General features: G+C 36.4%; 1 protein-coding gene across 3 annotated transcripts in view; it reads right to left on the minus strand.

The window, feature by feature from the left end:
* Positions 1-21145, minus strand: part of HS3ST5 (heparan sulfate-glucosamine 3-sulfotransferase 5) — a 193441-nt gene that overhangs the window by 125663 nt on the left and 46633 nt on the right. Inside the window, exon 1 of one of the 3 annotated variants that reach the window (XM_048298727.1) lies at positions 2616-2678. The exons of the other annotated variants lie outside the window; for them this stretch is intronic. The gene's annotated coding sequence lies outside the window, so the exon portion shown is untranslated. Of the gene's footprint in view, positions 1-2615; positions 2679-21145 lie in introns of those variants that run through there. 3 annotated transcript variants of the gene reach the window in all.

A 21145-nucleotide genomic window follows, 5' to 3' on the forward strand; every position in this document is an offset into this window, starting at 1 on the left:
TAGCAGGTTTGACCCTTGCTACTGTGAATGGATCAAAAAATGGTTTTCACAGTATTTAACTGAAATATCAATTATTATAACTCATGCCCTTTTGTTTTGCACCTATCAGAGGAGCCTGGCTCCACCTTTCCATCCATCAGCCTTCCCATACACCTCATGTGCTTCATCCCCTTTATCATTTTGGTGGCCATCCTCTGGACTTGCTCTACCATGTCAACATCTTTCATGTATTCGGTGCCCCAAACTGGACACCTTTCTCCAGATGAAGCCTCACAAGCACCAACATGAGGGACATGGTCACTTTACCTGAATGACTGCAAATAACTTGGTAATACAGTTCAGCCAGTAGTTCACCTCCATTGCTGCAACAGCACACAGCTGACTCAAGTAGCACATTGCTGACCACCCTCAGATATAGCCCAGGGCCAATTTTTTAAGTGTCAGGGACAGAATTTTAGGATGTCCCTTCCATGTTCGTTAGATATGGCTGAGTAAAATCTTCCCAGGTTCCAGTTTGCCCTCTATTCAGACTTTCTGCTTGTGGAGGGGCTGTTGCTTCAAAGAAAAGGTGAAAAGAAGTCTATTACTGAGTTTGCTTAGCTGCTGTTTTAGCTGTTATTGTGAATGTTAAAAAAAAGATGGGTGTTGAAATGCCCTTGAGATACAAGTATGTTTTAAAGGATGTGGAAGGTTAGACATTAAAGCAACCGTGGATTATTAATTGTGCAATAAATTGTTTTCTTATCCACCATATGGGTCATGAGGTTTCTCAAAGGGATAGGGAAAAGGAAATGTATTGTCAGTAATATGTGCAGGATACTTGTACAGGCCCTGGAACTTGGATGAGCTCTGATAATAAAAAAGAAACAAATTGGAAATACAGATTGCACCACACCTGTACATGCCACGTAAGGCTAATTAATTAAAAAGATTTTTTTCATTGCTCTTAAGTGTTCATTTAGCATCTAACACTGAGTTCTTCCACCTCTCTATGGTGAGATAAAAACATTTCTTTCAGATGGGAGTGCTGCTTCTGTTATCTGTGCCTTCGTCACCTTGAGACAAGGCTGCCAAAACACAGCCTGTGTGAAATCACATATTTGTGAGATCATTTTGAAACTAAAGCAAGTTATGAATGCCATTTCCTGAATATTATGGGACAAATCCTATTGGGAACACATAATTATAACAGTTCAAAAGATACACTGGCTGTTAATTTAAGAGATGCATTTGAACTTATAATGTCCTTATTATTTGGATCCAGGCAAACAGTCTTTTTCTCTATAAACTGGGAGTAGATCTAGGACTGAGTTATAACTCAGCATCGTTTGTATTTAGAACTGCTCAGTCTTGGACTCAGTATTCAGTTTTGGTTTTTTACCCCACAAAATTATGTAGTTTTTTAAACTGTGGAAATATGATCAAAGACACAATTTATGGCAGACATAGAAAATTTTTTAGCAAGCCAATCTGTTCAATGTGGAGATGACATATGCAACTGCCTTCTAAATTTTTCAAATACTTAATTACTTAAAAAAGGATCTTTCTTTATAAATCTTTAAACTTTGTTAGATTCTAAATGACAATGAGAGTGATCTAGTCAAGTCAGAAATGCCTCTGGTTTACACACTTACAAACACTTACAAAGCTATGGCTCGTAGACCTGCAGGTAGATCAAATATTAGTCAATAGTGGAAAGCAGGGTGAAATTCATAACCTGAAGTTCATTGAACTTTTCATTTCAAGTCCTTGAAGCCATCTGTTTCAAGAGGCTTTAGACTGGTCTTATAGAAGAAGTTGTTTCTAAGGAATAAACCTTTGCACTGAGATATTTGTGAAGTGAAATGGCGTATTTAAGAAATGCATTGTGTGCATCATCTTTCTAATGTGTCCCAGCCATCTGAGCTATGATAAATAGCACCGAAGACTATCTATGATATTATTTCCTTTGTGGGAATATTTTAGTATTACTAGAATCACTTTGGGCTCTCCATGCATAAAGGTCACTGTTACAGACGAGTCTCAGGGAACAAGCACCCCTCCTGACGACTCCCAGCAGGCAGCTCCTCAAAGGACAGGGAAAAGAATGGAAAGTAAAGTACTTTGACTCCAACAGGCTACTCTTTACATAGATATAAATTATTAAGCTGGAGGTGGCCCTTGAGAATTGGAAGATTATAATTATAACCTGTCAGAGGAGCCTGGCTCTACCTTTCCTTCCATCAGCCTTTCCATACACCTCATGTTCTTCATCCCCTTTATCATTTTGGTGGCCATCCTCTGGACTTGCTCTACCATGTCAACATCTTTCATGTATTGGGGGCCCCAAAATGGACACCTTTCTCCAGATGAAGCTCCCACTGTTTCACTTCCCACAGAAGAAAGAAGAGATGTCAATGAATCTCATTATCATGACCCGTGAAAATTTTTACTGCATTAATCTTTACCTGGACACCTTTTAGAAATACAACTACATTGCAGACAATTTTACAAAAATCAAGTACTACAGTAGCTAAAAGAAATCTTTCATAAGAAAGCCCAAATCTAGCCTATTTTACAAACTTTCTAATCTCAAGACAATGTATTATATAAAAATTTTAAACAGAATTACTTACCTTCTAAGTCTTTTGTTCCTGGTTTTATTGTGTGACCCCTCTCTTAATGCAAGTACACAGCAATTAAGCATCAGCATTTTCCATTCTGCTTATCTGACAACAACACACCTGGTCTAAAATCTGTAAACCCAGTCACCCACCCCCCCCACTGTCTCGCCTGAGCTGAGTCACGAGAATTCAAACTTGTCTTTTTTTTGCATCAGCGGCAGATGGACGATATTGATGGAAACAAACAGCTGCTGATTTGTCACTGACCCCAGGGAGAATACACAGAAATTTGATTCAGTCTCTATAGTCTCTTGTCTCCTGACTCTGAAACCTTGTTAAAGGTTTGCACAGATGCGTACTACATAATCTCTAGGGTAGGGGAATGAGTTTGTAAGATAATTTTTGAGATGTTCCAAGTTTCGGCCAAAGATTAAATATACCAGGGAGATCTGTTCTTAAACTTCAAATCAGTAATTAGTGTTGTTGTTTATAAACATTCCATGCATGGTGTTCTCTAAAAGAGCAGAAGGGAAAGCTACAGAAACAGAAACTGACTAAGCTGAACACACTATCTATGGCACTCGGCGTTATAATACTGGGGATCTCTGAGCCCTCAGTAAAATGTGTGGATATTGAGATTCTCTAGTACAAGGTCCAGGACTTTGATGTTTTGTTGCTTATTTTTCCCCTCTTTATTTAGCTTTTGTTTGTTTGTTTGTGTTTTTGTTTGGTTGTTTTGGTTTTGTTAATTCTATTTTACAGTTTGGGATGCCTTAGTAGTAAGCACATGTTCTAATAATAGGCTGTTTCCAATAACATTTTAAAATATAAAACTTCACTTTTTAGTATTTTCCAAGCTGCTTTAAGCGTAACTTCAGATGAAATAAGGAACTGCTTTCTCCTGTTGGAGACTGATACATAGACCAGCACCATATATTAGACCAGTAATATTTGACCTCTTAATTTATGCCTTACTCAGTATTCTCTGGTTTGATGTCTTTCTAAGCTGTGAGATTTTCACTTTTCCAACAGATCTCACAACACCAAAAATTCGATTTACCCACGAAACACACATACTAACAAATACAGCCCTTGGAGTGTAGAATCCAACAGAATTTATTTCAAGTCACACCAGGTACGGTTGAAGACTGCCAATTATTTAATGTGAAAACTTTGAACATTGCTTTTCCTTCAAAATATGACTGGATAATCTATCTGTATTTAAAGACCAATAGGGTAAAACTCTTCCTATGGTGTGGGGAGGACAGGTGGCTAGATGTAATTACATACACAACTTTACAAAAAACAGAATACTTAAAAGCTTTAGATTTCCATTCCTTCAATGATTAAGAAACAAAAATATTGATCAGAGTAACAGAGATCACTCTTCACAGAGAGCACCAACTGCTGTTCATGGTCTCAGCAGAAATCAAGGACCTACAACAATCTCTGCAATGCACCGTTTCCTCTACTCTCTTTCACAGGAAGAAAAGTGCAATTTGCTTCAGAATTAGTGACTCCTTGTTCATAACTGTTGTATTGCTTTCTATTCCATGTAGAAGTGAAATATGCCCAGATAATTTACGTGAATGTACTATGAATCCTAAATACCAACAGTTGCAAAAAAGACTTTGTTGATGTAATTGTAGGTATCTTGTAGAAACTAAATTGCCAAAAAAATCAATGAGTAATTTTCCAGATACAACTAGAAAACTGAAATGTATGCTCTGACCAACAGACTGCATTTTGACCATGCAGTGGATTTTAAATAAAAGATTAAAAGTTTAATATTCTTTTATCGGTGATCCTGTCAGAGGAGAAGAATGCTGTAGAAGAATAGAAGAAGACAGAATTCTTCCTTTAGTCAATACTTGCCAAAAAATGAGATAACACAGTGCGAAGCAGACAGCAAAATATGGTTTACCCTTTTACAAACTAAAATAAATGCTTATTGTTTTAGACTACAGGTAATATAATTTAAATCTCATTTGTACATAGCAAATTAAATAAGTTCTAACAAGTGAACAGGATGAACAGGAAAGTCAGATATTTTCTCATGGGATTTACCTTACTTTTCTGTTCCATTTTTCACTGATAGTCCTTGTGATATAACCATAACACAGAACAATCTGTCTTTCACATGCCACTGTGAATTTTAACATTTTCATTTAATTTCATGATTAATTTCAATGTTAGCTATGAGTTTGATAAGCAGGTAGTGGTAGAATAAATACAGATTTCTAATAAGTATACAATTGACAAATACATTAAAAAAAAGGCATTACAGTTTTGTTTCCTTGCTTGTTTTACCTAAGAACAATGTTTGTAAAGTTAAATTTTTAAAAAAGTGTACCTCCAATGGATCATCCCAGAGTTATCTTTCAGATGATGAAAGAAATTTTCTGCTGCCACCAATACATTGGCTCAACTTATTATCCTGACTTGTACTTTATGTCATCAGAGGTACCAAGCTATTATAGAAATGACTTTAGAGAGCAGGCTGAAAAAAAGGAGTGGGGGAACTTTGTCAGGTTTTGATGCCTCTGGACTTTGACTGCATCTACAACAAATCAATTACATGGTCCAGTACGGATCTAAAGTCTGAAAAGACTTGATTTAAACTACTTACATCTCATCTCTGGAGAATGGGATGTGAATCTGATTCACAAAAAAAAGGAGAGTGAGTGATTTTCCTGTGAAACATATTACAGGCCACCTGAGTTTGGAACTATATTCTTTTAGACAAGTCCCATATGGAAGCAGATATCTTTGATACTGGACAAGAAAAGTGATGTTGCAACTGTTCCAAGGAAAAAAGAATTCAATATTTGGGATTACTCTGTCCCAGTAATGCTTAGCAAGTATACACAAGCACTAAAAATTTTCACACCAATACATCCAATTCAAAGTATGTCTAGCTTGTTTGATGGGATCAGCTTGATTAAAGAAGACAGAAGTTTCCAATTCTAATTCAGGTGTTTTGGAGAAATGCAATTCACCTCAGTTACATATTCAAAGACATCAATATATGTGTGACAAAGCAAATGAACATTTATCCTATGCCCTCAATTTAAATTGGACATTTAAAATTATGTAAATAATACTCAAACTAACTTTATCTAGATTTTTTAAAATCTGACATGAATTTAGAAATAATTCTTTTTTTTTTTTAATATTACATTTACAAAATGTTTATTTTATATCCTTCAATCAAAAGCAAACCGAAATATCTAAATGTGCTTATATGTTTATTGTAAGTTTATTATGACTTTATAGGAAAAACCTCATTTTTTAAAATATCATGTGAGATCATGTAATAAACTTTACTAAATCATTTCCCCACTGTTCTGCAAGAACAAAATTAAATAAAGTCTCTTCTTCAGAAAAGTGTGCTGATTTCTGCTCATCTTTCTGTTGTCAGACTGGCATCATATTAGTCAATATATTTGTGACAATATTACAGTCTTTGGCCTTCCAAGAATTATCTACTAGTAAATTCTCTCTCTTTTTTAAGTTAATCTTCTGCTTGTCACCCTTATTACAAATACACTTAATAACTCTTTTTTTTTTCTGAGAGAGTGGTTTTTATGTTCTTCCTAGCTGTAGCTCTGTATACAGTATCTCTGTGGTCTTTGTTTTATTCCTACATTTTGTTGGTGGCAATCCAATCTATTTTTCTCTTTTGTTATTTTTTCTGCTTATATGGCAGTCAATAAACACCGTTGGATTTAGTCATATTGGTCCCTTTCTCTATTTCCATAAGAGTGGAACAATTTGGATCTGTACTTTTAAAATTACTTGTTGAAAACTGCCGGTTCTGCCTACCTCCCTTCTCCTTAAGCTTACTTCTCAAATCTCAGTGTTTGCCCACTGCCTGATCGTTTGTTGTTTGTTATTCTGCTCTCTGGGCTCTTTTCTGAAAAGCTGTGAACTCTGTCAATTCACTGTCATTCTCATTAATGTTGTCTCCAGCCCTCATAGTACTAGTGAATATTTTCCTGTTGGCTGGAATCAGTCCAGAAAAATGTCTCTCTCAACTATCTTCTTGAAGATTCATACTGAAGTCTTCTCACAGACACATTCTTAGAAACTGCTGGACATCATATCCCTGCAGCACTCTCTACCCGCAGCCAAAACCCTCAACTGCCAGTGGGTAATTCTGCCACGTACTTATGAAAAATGCTCGCAAAAAGTTTTATCCATCTGGTCTGTATTGGGTCTGCAGTCTTCTAGGGATCTAAGTCTGAAGTCAATATGTGAAGTACTAGACAAGAAATATATATCCCTTGTTCCACTGTCTGTCCTTGGACAAATTAATCTTTTATTGCAATATTTATGCAATTTGAATTAAAAGGGGTAATTGGTATGTCTCTCATACCAATGACATCATATTTTATTCTTTTAATGTTCTTTTTAGCTCCTTTTCTTTATTCCTGTATTATCTGCCCTAGTATATTTTTGATTATGTTTGGCTTTCAGTAGACTGAACTATTATCATCCTTCATGATCCTCTTATGAATGCATTCTCATTAAATTTTTCCTTCTTGCATTTCATTCTTACCTTTGGGCTTCCATTCCTCAGGGCTCTCTGTCCTTTAACCTGTATACCTCTTTTCACAAGCTTTGTAAAAAGGTTCCTTTTTTCTTTTTCTTCCCTGCCCCACTGCTCTTGGGACTTCATCTCAGATAAGGCAAACTGAAGTCCCCTGAGGACACATCCAGTCTGCAGGTGTCTACATATCGTTAGATTATATACTGGATTTCACATATTTTCAACAGGTCTAGGTTTTTATGTCTCTTAATGTGGAAGCCCGTCACTTTCCCTTACAGGCTATTTCCATAAGTTAACTTTCCTCAGAAAACATTTTAGTTTTCTGCCCTGCTGCAATATTTGAGTTCTGAGATAAGATAAAATGCAATCACTTGTAGTTTTAATATACTCCGTAGTCAGAATGCTCTCATATTTTTACACACTAGACAACCACTTCAGCCACATTTACATGATTTTATGACCTTTAAATTTGATTATATTTGTATTTGTTTGACATTCTCACAGTCTTTTGAACTCTGAGATAATCTCAGCAATACATTTTATCGGAAGATTCAAAGTCAACTGAGTAGTCATTGGATCATCAATAAAAAAATAATTAGTGTTACTAGGAGTACTGATTGTTTGAAATGCCAAAATATATGCATGTTCTAAAACTAGCACATGCAGTATGGTCATCATAAATTATGACGAGAATTCCCAGAAAATGTTGCAAAGTTTTGGCGTTTTTAATGTGATTTACCCATCCCTAATAAGATGCCAGCAATAAATACCACTCCAAAGATGGCATTTTTTATAAAGCATAGACCAAATTCTGAAGTCTTGACTTGGTTTGAAGGAGAAATACTGAGTTCAGAACCTAGTTCCTCAGTACATTTGTGATGTTAGATACAGTATACCTGTGAGACTTGTTGTATCACCTAACATTTTAAGACAAACTGGAGTGGGTATTACTAATTATCAGAACTAGAAAAGATTTTAAGATTTTTTAATTATGTAGATATTCTTAAATGTACTTTTAATTTTCAGGTTGTTGTGAGGGGCGTTTTTTATTTCATCTATAATGTAAAATATTTATAGAGACCCAGGACACCAAGCAGTTCGAATGAGTAAATTCAAACATACATTTGATTCAAATTAAATTATTTGCCTGTAAAAAATTATATCTTTCTCTACATGAGTCTTTATTTTGAGATAAGTTTGAAAATTCAGATATCAGAGAGAGTGTCTGACGAATTACAGGGTACTTTTCATCAGAATCTTGTCCCAGCCCCACTGCTGGTAAAGTGAGCAGAAGACTCTGCTATACCTTTCTCAACAACTATGTGCAGTGCAGTGATTGACACTAGGAAAAGGCCACCTTCCTGAGTTAAATACAGAAGAAACAGACCAGGAACTTCTTGAAGACAGATCCTTAGTCTCAGAAAGATCTTCTTCTCTCATCCAGCATAGCAGAGTCTCATTGCAGATCTTGTCAGGGTAAGGTAAAATGGACTCTTTTGTAAGTAGCAACTTTTCTCTGTGCTACTACAAGGAGTATTAAACTAAAATGGAATAAGTAATATGAAATCGACTGTTATTTTTGCCAGTTTTCAGTTTTCTTGTTTCTATGTCCTCTGCTTTCATTACTTTATTTATTCTATTCAGAACTCCTTTTGGCTTTTAGTTTAAAATATCAAGGATCAACTTCTCTTAAAATTATAAACAGCACACTTCTTGTCATTCTTCATGAGTACATAAATTATTGAAGGGTCTCTGTCGTGGTGCAGCTTTCTAGTTTACTCTTATTTCTTACTAAAATTCATTGGCAATTGCAAATCATGTTTCTCTTTAATCTTCATTCTCTTCTCTCTTTCATACATGTGCAATGACATGTTGACATAAGATATATATATAACACACATAAATCCTTTCTTGTACTTAGCTATTGCTATTACATTTTCTGATTCACTCTAATTGACATTCAAAAGAGCAGTCTAAAAAGATATGCTAAACACTGCATGAATCAGCTTTTAAAAGTGTTCACTGTACCCAAAACAATAACTGCTGTATATCATGCTGGGGGCTGGAAATGACAAATACTTTGTTATTGTTCTTTTTGTAGGCTCAGAATAATTAGCAGTTGATTAGACTTAAAAAGGAAGGTTCAGAGATTTCTTCTAGATACAGATAAGAAAAAAATATTAAAGGAATAGAGTATAATTCTAAAGGCCCTCTACAAACTATAGGTGCTGCCTCGAACTTTGCATAAATCTGGTCCTGCATTAAGAAGAACCCAATCAGATTAGGCAGCAAAATAAAGGAAAAAGTATTTTAGCCAGTCTTTTATATACTGATACTCAGAAAACCTACTTAACTAAGAAAGTACATATGTTGTATTTCTGTTCAATATCTAAGGAAATTCATATTGTCACGTGATTGGTGTTTTAAAGTATAAAATGTCAGATTAGAGACAATATATCAGTACTCCTTGGCTGTGCAGATTAACTAGGAATCCACTTTTATTAGCAAGCAATCACAATGACTACAGTTGACTTGTTTCAACAGCCCTGTAGCAGCAACTAGGAAGAAGGGATCTTACTATTCTGCAACATTGAAAGAAATATTTCTCTTCAAATATACAATGAAGAGTAACTTGAAAAAGAGACAGTGATGTACACTTGCATTGAGGGACAAATCTTAAAAATTTATGGATAGTCATTATAAACAAAACATTTTTTAGAAGGAATGTTCTTGCATCGATTAATGTTTTAGGACATACAATAATAATTAAGGCAATGGAACAATTTGTTGCTTTCAGGGGAAAATTCAGACTTTGAATTTAGTCAGAACAATATGACAATCCTAAGCAGAAGTGGACTTTGTTTCTGAAAGTTATAAGCTGACAGGGGGATGTTAAATGAGCAGTTCACTACGCGAAAATTGTGTTTCTTCCAGTATAAATCCTACTAGAAATAATACGGTAGAATATACAACTGGATTTGAAACTGATTTTCTTTTCTTACTACACGATGCAGGATTGCCATAGAAAAATACAGCTTAAGTACAGATTCCTTTTTGTAAATTCAGCAAAAATATCTTCACTATCAATATTTCAACAAGGTACACATTATTTTTAATCTTATCATATGTATAATCGGTCTTAAAGAAGGCAATAACTCTGTAGGTTGAGCAAACTGTAATACCAATCTAATTTTAATAAAAACTTCAAAAGGGACAAATAGTATATCAATGACTATGGCTAGATATTGGTTTTCAAATGTACAGTCCACTTTTCTTAAGCTTGAAAACAAATGTGAAATATCAGCCACATAAATAATGATCATAACCTTTTACTGTTGAGGCTGCCAACATGAAGCTAAATAGTAAGAAGAAAAGAGACCTTAATTAATCATTCATGCAAGATTATGCTGTTATATGTATCCTCTGGTATATGCATTTGTTTCGTTTTGATTAAAATTAAGTAGTCTAAACACCTGGACAGAGGTTATGGTTCCAGATATTTAGGAATATATGAAAAAAACTTTAGAGAAATAGTGAAGAAAGAAGGCTAATATTCCACTAAAAAATGGAATTGAGGGGAAAGGAGGATTTCCAGATTTGGTCTCTGCAAATTACTCCTATTTTTAGCACAAAAAACTGTATAAAAGTTCCAGCATCAAAGTCCAGATCTACCCTGCTAAGGCATTCTTACAGTAAGATGCTTTAATAACACTCTAAGTGAGGTGTTTTTATGGCACTTGTCCTTTCCTGATGGCTTGTGTTGTTTCTCCTCTCTCCAAACAGGTCTAACAGGATGAGGGAGGCCACCCACCTACCAAGACCACAAGTGGAGAACGAGGAGATGCTGACCTTTATCTCAGGGACAGACTTGGGCTCAAACTCAAATCTGTCACTGACTTCAGAGAAAGAAATAAGGCAAGGTTTGCCCCATATTTTTTTTCAAACATTGCTATATATGTCTTATATTCTATTTTTTTCTTTGGCTGTTTTGTGTTTTTGCCTGTTTTGCAGTTAGTTTGTTTCTGTTAGACTTAAGGAAAATGAAGCTCATTTTATTGATTAAAATAATGACCCTTTCTAGAGTCCTTTTATTCCAGTGTGAGTACTTACTAACTGTGCTGAGTTTACTTGAATTCAATGGGTCTAGTCAAAAAAATGGGAATGGAGCATGACTGAATTATGCTGCAACCCCAGCAGTCACAGCTTTACAAATCCTGAGGTTTTGCTTGTGAAAAGCCATGCGGATAAGACACCATCCTTGGCACATGCTTTATTTAGCACAAGGAAGAACACCATCTTGATATTTCCTATGGTGTAAGGGACTTTAAAACCACTCTGATGGGACAAGCTACACACAGTGACAGTGAAGTTTCCTGCTCCTGTCTCCACCCATAGCACAGACTCAGCTGCACAAACAATTTGCTGAACCAGGGCAGCCCATTGACCCAGCGAAAAACGGGCAAGTGCATTTTTGCCAGGTTACTGAGCATAGTGGAAGCACTGGGAGGCTGGGGGCACACTAGAACTCATCCAAGGGAGGGGGCAAGACAAGTGGAAAAGGGGGCAAGGAGTAACTGAGGCTGGACAAAAGAGAGGGAAAACAGAGCAAGCAGATAGTTTGGGAAATGCACCTTTCATGATATCTATGCAGTTACATTGGTTCAGCTCCATCATCTTTCTGCCATCTTTCATCCATCATAATATGACCTCCTGACTACTTGCTATTTTAAATTCAACTTCTGATCGGGAACCCACTAGGAAAGCAAGTAAAGAGCTGATCTTGTGATGATGACCTGCAGACTGTAGTTTAACGTTAACTCTGCCATTTTTAACAGCCCAAACACGATTCGTCTTCTCTACGTTTAGCCATTCATTCTAGTTGCCCCTAGGAGATTTGTCTCCTCTCAGTTATGCTGATTTAGCTCTTCACATGGCTGACCTCTAAACTGGACTTGCAAAATGAAGCACTCAAAAAGTCTAGTCTTTAAATAAAAACATGCCATTTCATCAGTCTGATTTATAGTCAGGGCAAAAAACTGCAGAATTGGCATAAATAAATGTCAGGGCTCAAAGGGAGACAGGAATGCATGACCACTTGTGGGGAGGGAGGGAGGGAGACATCTAACATGTGATATTCTCCTGACAGAATACGAGCATGAAGAAACTACTGGCTTAATTCAGGCATTAGTTTAGACTTGTGAATGGTGTGGACAGGCAGCAGATTAGACCGCTTAGGGAGGCTGTGTAGGCTTCTTTGGTGAAGGTTTCTAAGAACAGATTAGACATGAGCCTGTCAGGATGTGCACAGCTTATCTGAGCTTGGGAGTTTGGGTACTACAACTTTGTTTTCTACCAGTTGGTGGATTGTTCTGAAACATTGTCAATGTCCGGTTATATCTATATTCCCAGTATATCTTCAAAATTAAGAAAAAAGGGTTTTTTAATGTAGTTTTGCTGGAAGTAGCAAAAATGTGTTAGAATGTTGCATCTTTTTATGGATTCCATATCTTCATTAAGACTCCTTTTAGCAAAGGGATAATAAAGCCATTAAGCAAGAGCTACTTATTCTTAAAGCAAAAGGATCTAAAATGTTTTGAACTTGAATATCCACATTTATGTGTACTTGGCTTATGTCAATGTCAGTAGTATTGAATTGTGGAAACTCACTGTAATTAAGCAGGCAATTTGCTATAGGCTGTCAAACAGCAGCTTTACAGAGCTGAGTGCACTGCAATTATTAGGTGTGATACCGGGCGCTCATTCCAGGTGGCTTGGAGCTGAATTACAGGCTCAAAGTGGAGACAGACAGTTCTTGAGAAATCAAGGTACTTTGGAGACTCTCAGATATACATATTCGAAATACTCAAAATGAACACCGTAGGATAGGAGAGTCAGCCATTTCAATGTTTCATCTGGAGAGGTTTGAGCTAATTTGGATGTACACTCCACCTTTCACAGCTGTCATATAGGAGTTTATCAAGCAGATGAGAATGCCTTGTTGGAAAAGCTAATCCTTTTCCAGTTAGATTTTTTTCTCTAGAGACCAAATCTTTATTTAATCAATAATTTATTTATTTATTTAAACAGGACTTATTTAGACATGTGGAACAGAATGATGGTGCATCAGGGGATGTTCAGATTGGACATGAGAAAAAGGTTTTTCACTGAGAGGCTGGTCAGTCACTGGAACAGGCTCCCCAGGGAAGTCATGGTGAACGCCAGCCAGAGTCCAAGGAGCATCTTCAGGATGTTGTTACTCACATGGTTTAGTTTTAAGTAGTCCTTTGAGGACCAGTTAGTTGGACTCCATGATCCTAGCTGGATCCCTTCCAGCCTGAAATATTCTATCATTCTATGATTATCATACAAGTAAATCTGGCCTGGTCACTTGAGGCTGCCTTGCTTTCTTAAAACACAGTTTCAGGAGTGCTAGGTGTTTAGGAGTTATACATGAATGTCAAATCAGCCAACTATTTAAGTTTAGACTTTTTCCATATAAATGATGGATGTAATTTCATATCCTTTTAGATATTAAGAACATAAACACAAAAATAACTTGGATATTATTGATAAATTATGTGATGAAAAAGAAACACTTTCCAGATTTAAGAACTGCACAAGCATCCTCATGCTCCATATTTCTTATATCTTACCTAAAAGTACAGGCTTTCACTTGCAGTATCATATTCTTGTTTACTGAAACAGTTTGTACTAAGTGAGAGACTGAAAGATTGAAAGACGAAAGGAAACAGATTCATAAAGACAAAAAGCATAAATACTACTCCTCAGGTGTTAGATGCCAAGGGGAGGGGAAAAAAAAAGAAAGGAAAGAAAGGAAAGAAAGGAAAGAAAGGAAAGAAGAGAAGGAAAAGAGGGAGGGAGGGAGGGAGGAAGGAAGGAAGGACGGAAGGAAGGAAGGACGGAAGGACGGAAGGAAGGAAGGAAGGAAGGAAAAGAGACAAAGAAAATAAAAAATATTGTAAGTGGAACAGGATTATTTCTCCAGTCTTCTCTTGTGTGTACAGCATTTTAAAAAGCAACAGCATATTATAAATTTGTGCCAAAGCTACTAAGCCATTCAAAAGATTCCATAGAGAGCTGATCGATTCTTTTTATGTCTTCTGCATACTTATTAACTCTACAGCTATTAATCAGGTCATAGTCTGAAATTTGTTCAATATCAGAAAACATAATGTTGCCTAATACTTTCTGTTGAAAATCTTAATTTCTGTTGTTTGTAACCTCCCCAGATTTGAATAATAGGAGCTTAGAGCCTTCATCCTAGGTATCTGTCTCGGAATGAAACATTTTGGTAAGTTCCAGCCCTTTGAAAGAAAGAGACTTGGGAAACACCAATGATAAAATAAACACTGAACAAACAAATAGAAAAAAAAAAAATAATGAATGCCAGTGGGGAAAATAAGTTTTTGGATTTAAGAGTCCCCAGTGTTTCAGGAGCAAGATCCCCAAATATTGTACAAATATGAACGTAGTGTCAAAGATGTGTCTTTTACTTTTTCTCACACAAAAACAAATATTTCCATGGGAAACAACAATCAATACTCATATACTTATCAGGTTAGATTTTTAGCTTTTCTTTTCTTTTTTTCTTGATGTTTTTGTTCTCTTTTGGCATTAACCAGCTTTAGATGGTGGTGTGGGTCATTCCAAGCACTGATCTGAGCTTGTGCCAGGAGCTGGCATCCCAGTCAGCTTGGTGGGAGAAGGCCACCTAGCTCAGGTGACCAGTAGGCAAGAGGTAGGTACCCTTTGTGCTTGGGCATGTGGTGATGGAGGAGCAGCTGTGTGGCAGGAAGAATGAATGTTTGGGGCTGAGGAGGGAACCTGAACAAATGATGGGGGAATGGAACAGCAGGATGTCAACAGGACAGCTTAGCCAGAGGAATAGGAGACAGGATGAGGAGAAGGTTTCAGATTTAGATGCATTAAATGACTAGGATTTACTGGGCATCAATGGGCCTCAGAGGTATATTCAACAAGAATAGCTGGAAAACCAAGCATGAAGCAGATGTGGGGCCAGGAGTCTAAGATGTTAAGAGAGGAACAGGATAAAGAAGTTGGAATGGGGTGTCCATGACAATCTTCAAGCTGAAGATGCTGAGAAAGAAGCGAGAAAGGGAAGAATGAGATAAGAAAAAGAAAAACTAGATGGGTGAAGAGGTAGGTAAAAGGCATGTGGTCAGGGAAACTGCTGTTGGAGAGTGTCTGAGAAAGACACATCACAATGCAATAAGATGTGGGAATATATCAAGACAAGGGAGACTAACAAGTTGCACTAAGAGAAAGAGAATGAGATGGTCTAGAGAATAGCATCCAGAAGTCTGGAAGGATAGCCTGAAATAGCTGTCAAGGTGATCTGTGAAATCACCTGGCAATTTGTGCTTCTTTCTCCTGTAACACTGATTTATAATGATCATAGCTGTATGTTCCAGAGTGCTATAGAACTGTAAGTTCTGTAGGGCTACAGTGGTCTCACTATCTGCATATAAATAAATATTTCCCCAAGTAAGAAGGGAATATGAAGTGTCTCAGGTCTGCTGAGGTATGTTCAAGTGTCTATCTGATGCCATAAGATCAATTTTTGAGGGATGCAACATATTATCTTCAAATTTTATTTCTGTTTTCTATTTTAATAAGAGCCTTGTCTGGTTTGGTGACAGACCTGCTGTAGAATGACTCTGGAACATGAAGAGGAGAAGACTGAGAGCTGCTTTTGTTTCGCTTCCTATGGAAGATGGAAGGTGCTTAGGGATAAGGTAAATGATTCCAGAAATGGAATAAAACGTATTTTAATGGTAAAGCCACTCTGGAGATATGATTAAGTCATAGAATTTGTATGTGAATATCTGAGAATTTTTAAATCAGATTAATCTTTGCTCATTTTTTCCTTGCTCACATTATCCTGGCGTCAGATTTGCAGAAATTCTGACAGTAGCAGGTGCAAAAAATGTTGAGTTTTGATTAATCAAACTGCTGTATAATGCTGCAAAAGATCTAGTTTTTCAACATCTCAAACAGGGCTTCCTAAATCAGTGGACAATTTTAATCTCCTCATGTATAAATTTTCAACCTGTAAATTTGAACTAATATTTCACATTTTACAGGACTTTGTGAAGAATAAATACTAATATTTGTGAATCACTCAGGCAAAATGGTAATGAATATCTAAGTAGGGAAAAACACAAGAAAAAACACACTATTATATTCAAAATAAAAATAGCTTGTACACAGTTCTAGGTAAAGGCATACTGAACCATGAGGACAAACAACTACACTATGCAGCTGCATATGATGGTCTTCTGTGCCCTGGAAAAGTGCACAGAAATAGAGGCTGTGACTGTGTGGTTCCTGTGTCCTGATACACACCCTGGGGAACTGAATGAAGATGTCATAAACACCTTAATTTCTGGCATTTCCTGGAAGACCACTCCCTGAGTAGGGGTGTTTTCGGTGTGTATAGTTTAATGTCCATGTTTCTTTACACTTGGAATCTTGGTGTAAATGTCAGTTGGCATCTTTGTAAAAGTGCAATAACTGACATAAATATGCTTCTACTCTCTCCTTCAGACTTCAATGACAGAACAAATTGCATGTCAGAACAGTATCTCAAAGGAAACTGCTTCTATATCCTGATTAAATCCCTCTCCTCCACTCAAAAAAACGTATTTCCAATATACCATATTTTCCATGTACTCCGCAAAAAATCATCTTCACTCTAAAACGTTTTTTTAAGAAAAAAGTCGACTAACAGACTAGACCTTAAATATTGAAGTTATTTTAGGATATGATAACAGTAATGGGGATTCATTGTGTGCAATGGCCATTGTGTAAAGTGGTACCATCAAATTCTTAACTAGAAATTAAGAGACTGACTCTCACTGTAAAAGAACTACAGGGTTCTTTGACTGGCATACATGAGAAATTAAGTACCCACCAAATCAAACCAATTTATTGCTGGGACACTATCCTGTGGCTTTTAAGAGGGTGAAGTGAAGCTGCCCTGCCAAGTGCATTCTGCGCGACAGCAGCAGCACTGCCAGCGCAGTGACAGGTCCTCCTTACAGGAAGAAACAAGCAAGGTTTGCTCAAGCTCAGAGCATGAGGGCATACTTGAACTCATCTACAAGTTAATTTCTGTGCTTCATACAGCAGAGTAGTTGTACCCATGAGGAAGCACTCTCTTCTTTAGCCTCTTGACTATTTGGTTTGCCCCCCAGTGCCTTCCTCAAACTCATTGAACAAGGTGAGCTTTACAGTAGAGTGGGGACTGCCTGCAGCATCAGAAAAAATTTGCATTGGCTAGTTTATTCCAACAATTTGCAGCTCACAATAACTAGAACTCTCTATAAAGAGATTCCTTTAAATTAAGTGTACCTTAATAACGACTGTAAAATACATACAGGTTTTGCTAAAAATCTAGTTATCTGATAACTGATCTCCATGCAATTTCTTCAGTTTTGCAATTCACAAAGAGCTGCCCTTGTTTTGAACAGGTTGTACTGTTGCTACATTGTCAGACTTGTTTACAGTCACAACCGGGATACACTGGCCTTAGAGGAGTCCAAAGGCTGATCTTATAGACAGTCAGTATCTTCAGATAAAATTAGGGTTTTTTTAGCTAATGTAGTCTGCCAAAATTCTTTCTATTAGTGGCATCTTAGCTTTTTACAATACTAATGTCACAGAGCCCTATAATTACAGGGCATTCATGTCTCCACATTGTCATTAGTATAAAATTTACTTGTATGGCCAAAAACAAGTTAAGCATTTGATTGAACCAAAATAGCTGAGGGAAACTGACATCAATAATCTCTCTGCACTGTTAAAAACATTACTAAAAGATTAAGGATTATGCTTTACATTTAACTGGGCTCATATGAAGTATTCTGCAGCTAATTCTATGGAACTTCAATTAAAAATGACACCGTTTAATTCTCACATAAGTTTTAAGCATGCTATATCTTCTCTCCTTGAACTAGGGGATTCTGGACAGCTGTCATTGAACTAATTTTTCTATGTTTTCCATACTTCCTTCTAGGAGAAAGGGCTGCCTACTCAACAGAAAACTCATATGAAGACTAGCTGTTTAAAAAATGTGTACTATCTATGAAGAGTTCTTAAGAATATCAAAGTACAAATAGTTCCTGCATATATAAAAAAATATTAAATTTACTTTTCTTGTGATCCTCTTAGCATCATGTGAATGCTGCTTATCTCTATTACCAAATATTCAAGGAAAGGTGGCTGCCAAGTACAGCATTTTCGTACATCTGAACTTATAGTAGGACAAGAAGATGACTACTACTGAGTTCTCCTTTCTAAAAAGTACCCCAGCTACACATCTAATTTTGTACAGGTTATTCAAAAGTAAGCATCAAAGTGCCAATGCTTTTGTTGGTGTGTAGGTTTTCTGAGATATAGGACGTAGGTGAGAATACAGTAACTCTTCAATGTTACGTAGTTGATTATAAATACATTTCAGGTATATATTAGCAATGCCAAGATCAGGGAGTCTTTGTGTCAGATATTCTTTTTCAATATGATACAATAACTACAGGGTCCCGACTCTTTGTTCCATTGTGAAGACACAGGATGTCTCTGTTTTGAACTTGATAAATGTGAGATAAAGTATCTTTCAGAAAAACGAGTAAAATTGCGTGGAATAATAACACTGTTAGCTTAGTCTGACACACATCAGCTAAGGCAAAAACAGTGAGGGACAGGATTCCTGACGATCCTGAAAGCAATAGCTGATAAATTCTGGTTAGAAATGAGGAAGAAATATACAGTATAGTAAAGGGAATTGCTAAAATCCCAAAATAAACATGTCTGGAGACACAGGTTTGCTTTCAGCATTTTCTTCAACTGTTGCAATTAAATTAAGACTGTAGATTATGTTATTAAAAAAAACCCCACAAACCAAACCAAACCAAACTTTAAAAACCCACCTATTTTTAGAGTTTTACCTGTAATATGCCTCTATCTGTCAATATAGCTATGTGAAACTTTTGTTGCAGAGAATTTGAATATAAATTTGGAATTTATGCAGCACGTGGATATGACCTCAGGCAAAGGAAGATACAGTAGAGGGGATCAGAACCTTGGGTGCAGTGAAAATAAAATCTTTATTTATTCCAGTTAAAAAAAACCAAACAAAACAAACCTATATGGCATCACAAGTTAACCATAAGGAGCAGATCAGAAAGGTAAGTGCTTATGTAAAAAAAGCAAGCAACCAGTTACAGCTTACAAAGAAAAAAATTTTGGAGCCTAAATATTGGCCTACATAGAATTTTTTTATAGAACTTTTTTCCTATAGAACTTTATATAGCCAGTGCAGTTATTTAACTTTTCTAAGTGAAAGCGATATATCGGTATAAGACCTGATAAGACTTACACAGTAAAAAGTTTTTTCAGGTCAGAGCCTGTGTAAGAGTTGTTTGTGGTAGAATATGACAAGCAAAATACTTCTCTTGACAAGGAAATTTAAATCAGCAAAACTGTATTCCAGTGAGTATACTTTACTCCAGAACACCTTTCCTCTTCCTATGATAAATAAGTTATCTTGAGAGCCTGGCTGCACTTAGCAGGTTTGGTGATAAGAGCTGCACAGATAGAATTACACCAGCCACTCATTTGTAGTACAGAAGTAGATCGCTCTGACAAAATCGTTTTCTTTCAGGTATAGATTAAGCCAGCTCCTTGAACAGAATAACATATACTATCAAAATACTTTTTGCTGACTTTTTAAACTAAAACTTCTGCCTTCTTTACTATTTTGATAAAGGGTGTTATACCTAGAATGACCAGAAGAGTAAAAACTTTGAATGTTTTTACTCTTCTGCTGACTACTGCTGACAAAATCTTAAGATTCTTAGCTTAATGACTTCTTTACATGCTTTTAGGTACCTTCACTCCTACAGTTGTGTGTACCAGTGTGCACTGTCAGGATTTTGGATAATATAGATATGCTAGTAAAACCTGTAATGTAAATTTGGCCTTAGACTGGTGTGATTTATTCCCTTTCCAGGTGGGATAGAACTAGTATATGCCCACTTATACTTACCACTGGTTGACTGTTTAAATCATAGATTGTACCAATATAGATTTTTATGTGTATTAATGCAGTAATCTTAATGTTCCACCTGCAGGGCAGAATTGCACTGATTTAACTTAAATTGGATTTAAATCTCACATAAATCTTTAACACAAAAATTCAGTCCTAGGAATCAGTTACTCTGATGTTCCTATGAATTATCCTACTCTGCAGCAGCATCCTCCATACATGTCAAGAAGCTTACTCTCCTTAAGGAGGGTAACCTGTATGAAATACCTCCCATTTATCATGAGGAAATGGAGCATGCACAATGCACAGTTATCATGGAGCCACTGATGCCTGGTAACATATTGTCATCCGCTCACTCGCTAATATGTCAAAGCTGATAGTTATATTGAGATAGGCACCTGCATGGACATTACTACAGGGTATGCCTAAATGCTTCACACAAGTAGGGTAAATTACCCTGTCCCAAGGTTTATGTTGCCATTACCAATACAATTTAGTAGTAGTCTATAACGTTTAATCCTAGATCTGTACCTACATGGTACACTGAAATTGTCTCTCTAGCTGTGCTATGGACATATCCTTTACGCTTCAAGCATATGAATATATTAATTTCTGACAAGAGATGACATCCTTTCCCTGAAGAGTTTCAAACCCTAAAGAGCTACGAAGCAGCTTCATGAACAGGTGGGTGCCCACACTGCCCTAAATGAGGGTAAATATAAGAAATTTTTTTTCATGAAGTTAAAGTGATTTAGTTTATGTCTTGACCCCTGTTTCTATGTTCATATGTCCATCTCTTTAGACCAGTGAAAGGGTGATTTCATTCATTAATCTGGCCCCTGCTGTATCATAAAATACACAGCTAGAATGAAAACAAAGTCCACAGACAGGTTTTCACCTATT

Source organism: Corvus hawaiiensis, chromosome 3 (assembly GCF_020740725.1).
Source record: "Corvus hawaiiensis isolate bCorHaw1 chromosome 3, bCorHaw1.pri.cur, whole genome shotgun sequence".
Classification (NCBI taxonomy): domain Eukaryota; kingdom Metazoa; phylum Chordata; class Aves; order Passeriformes; family Corvidae; genus Corvus; species Corvus hawaiiensis.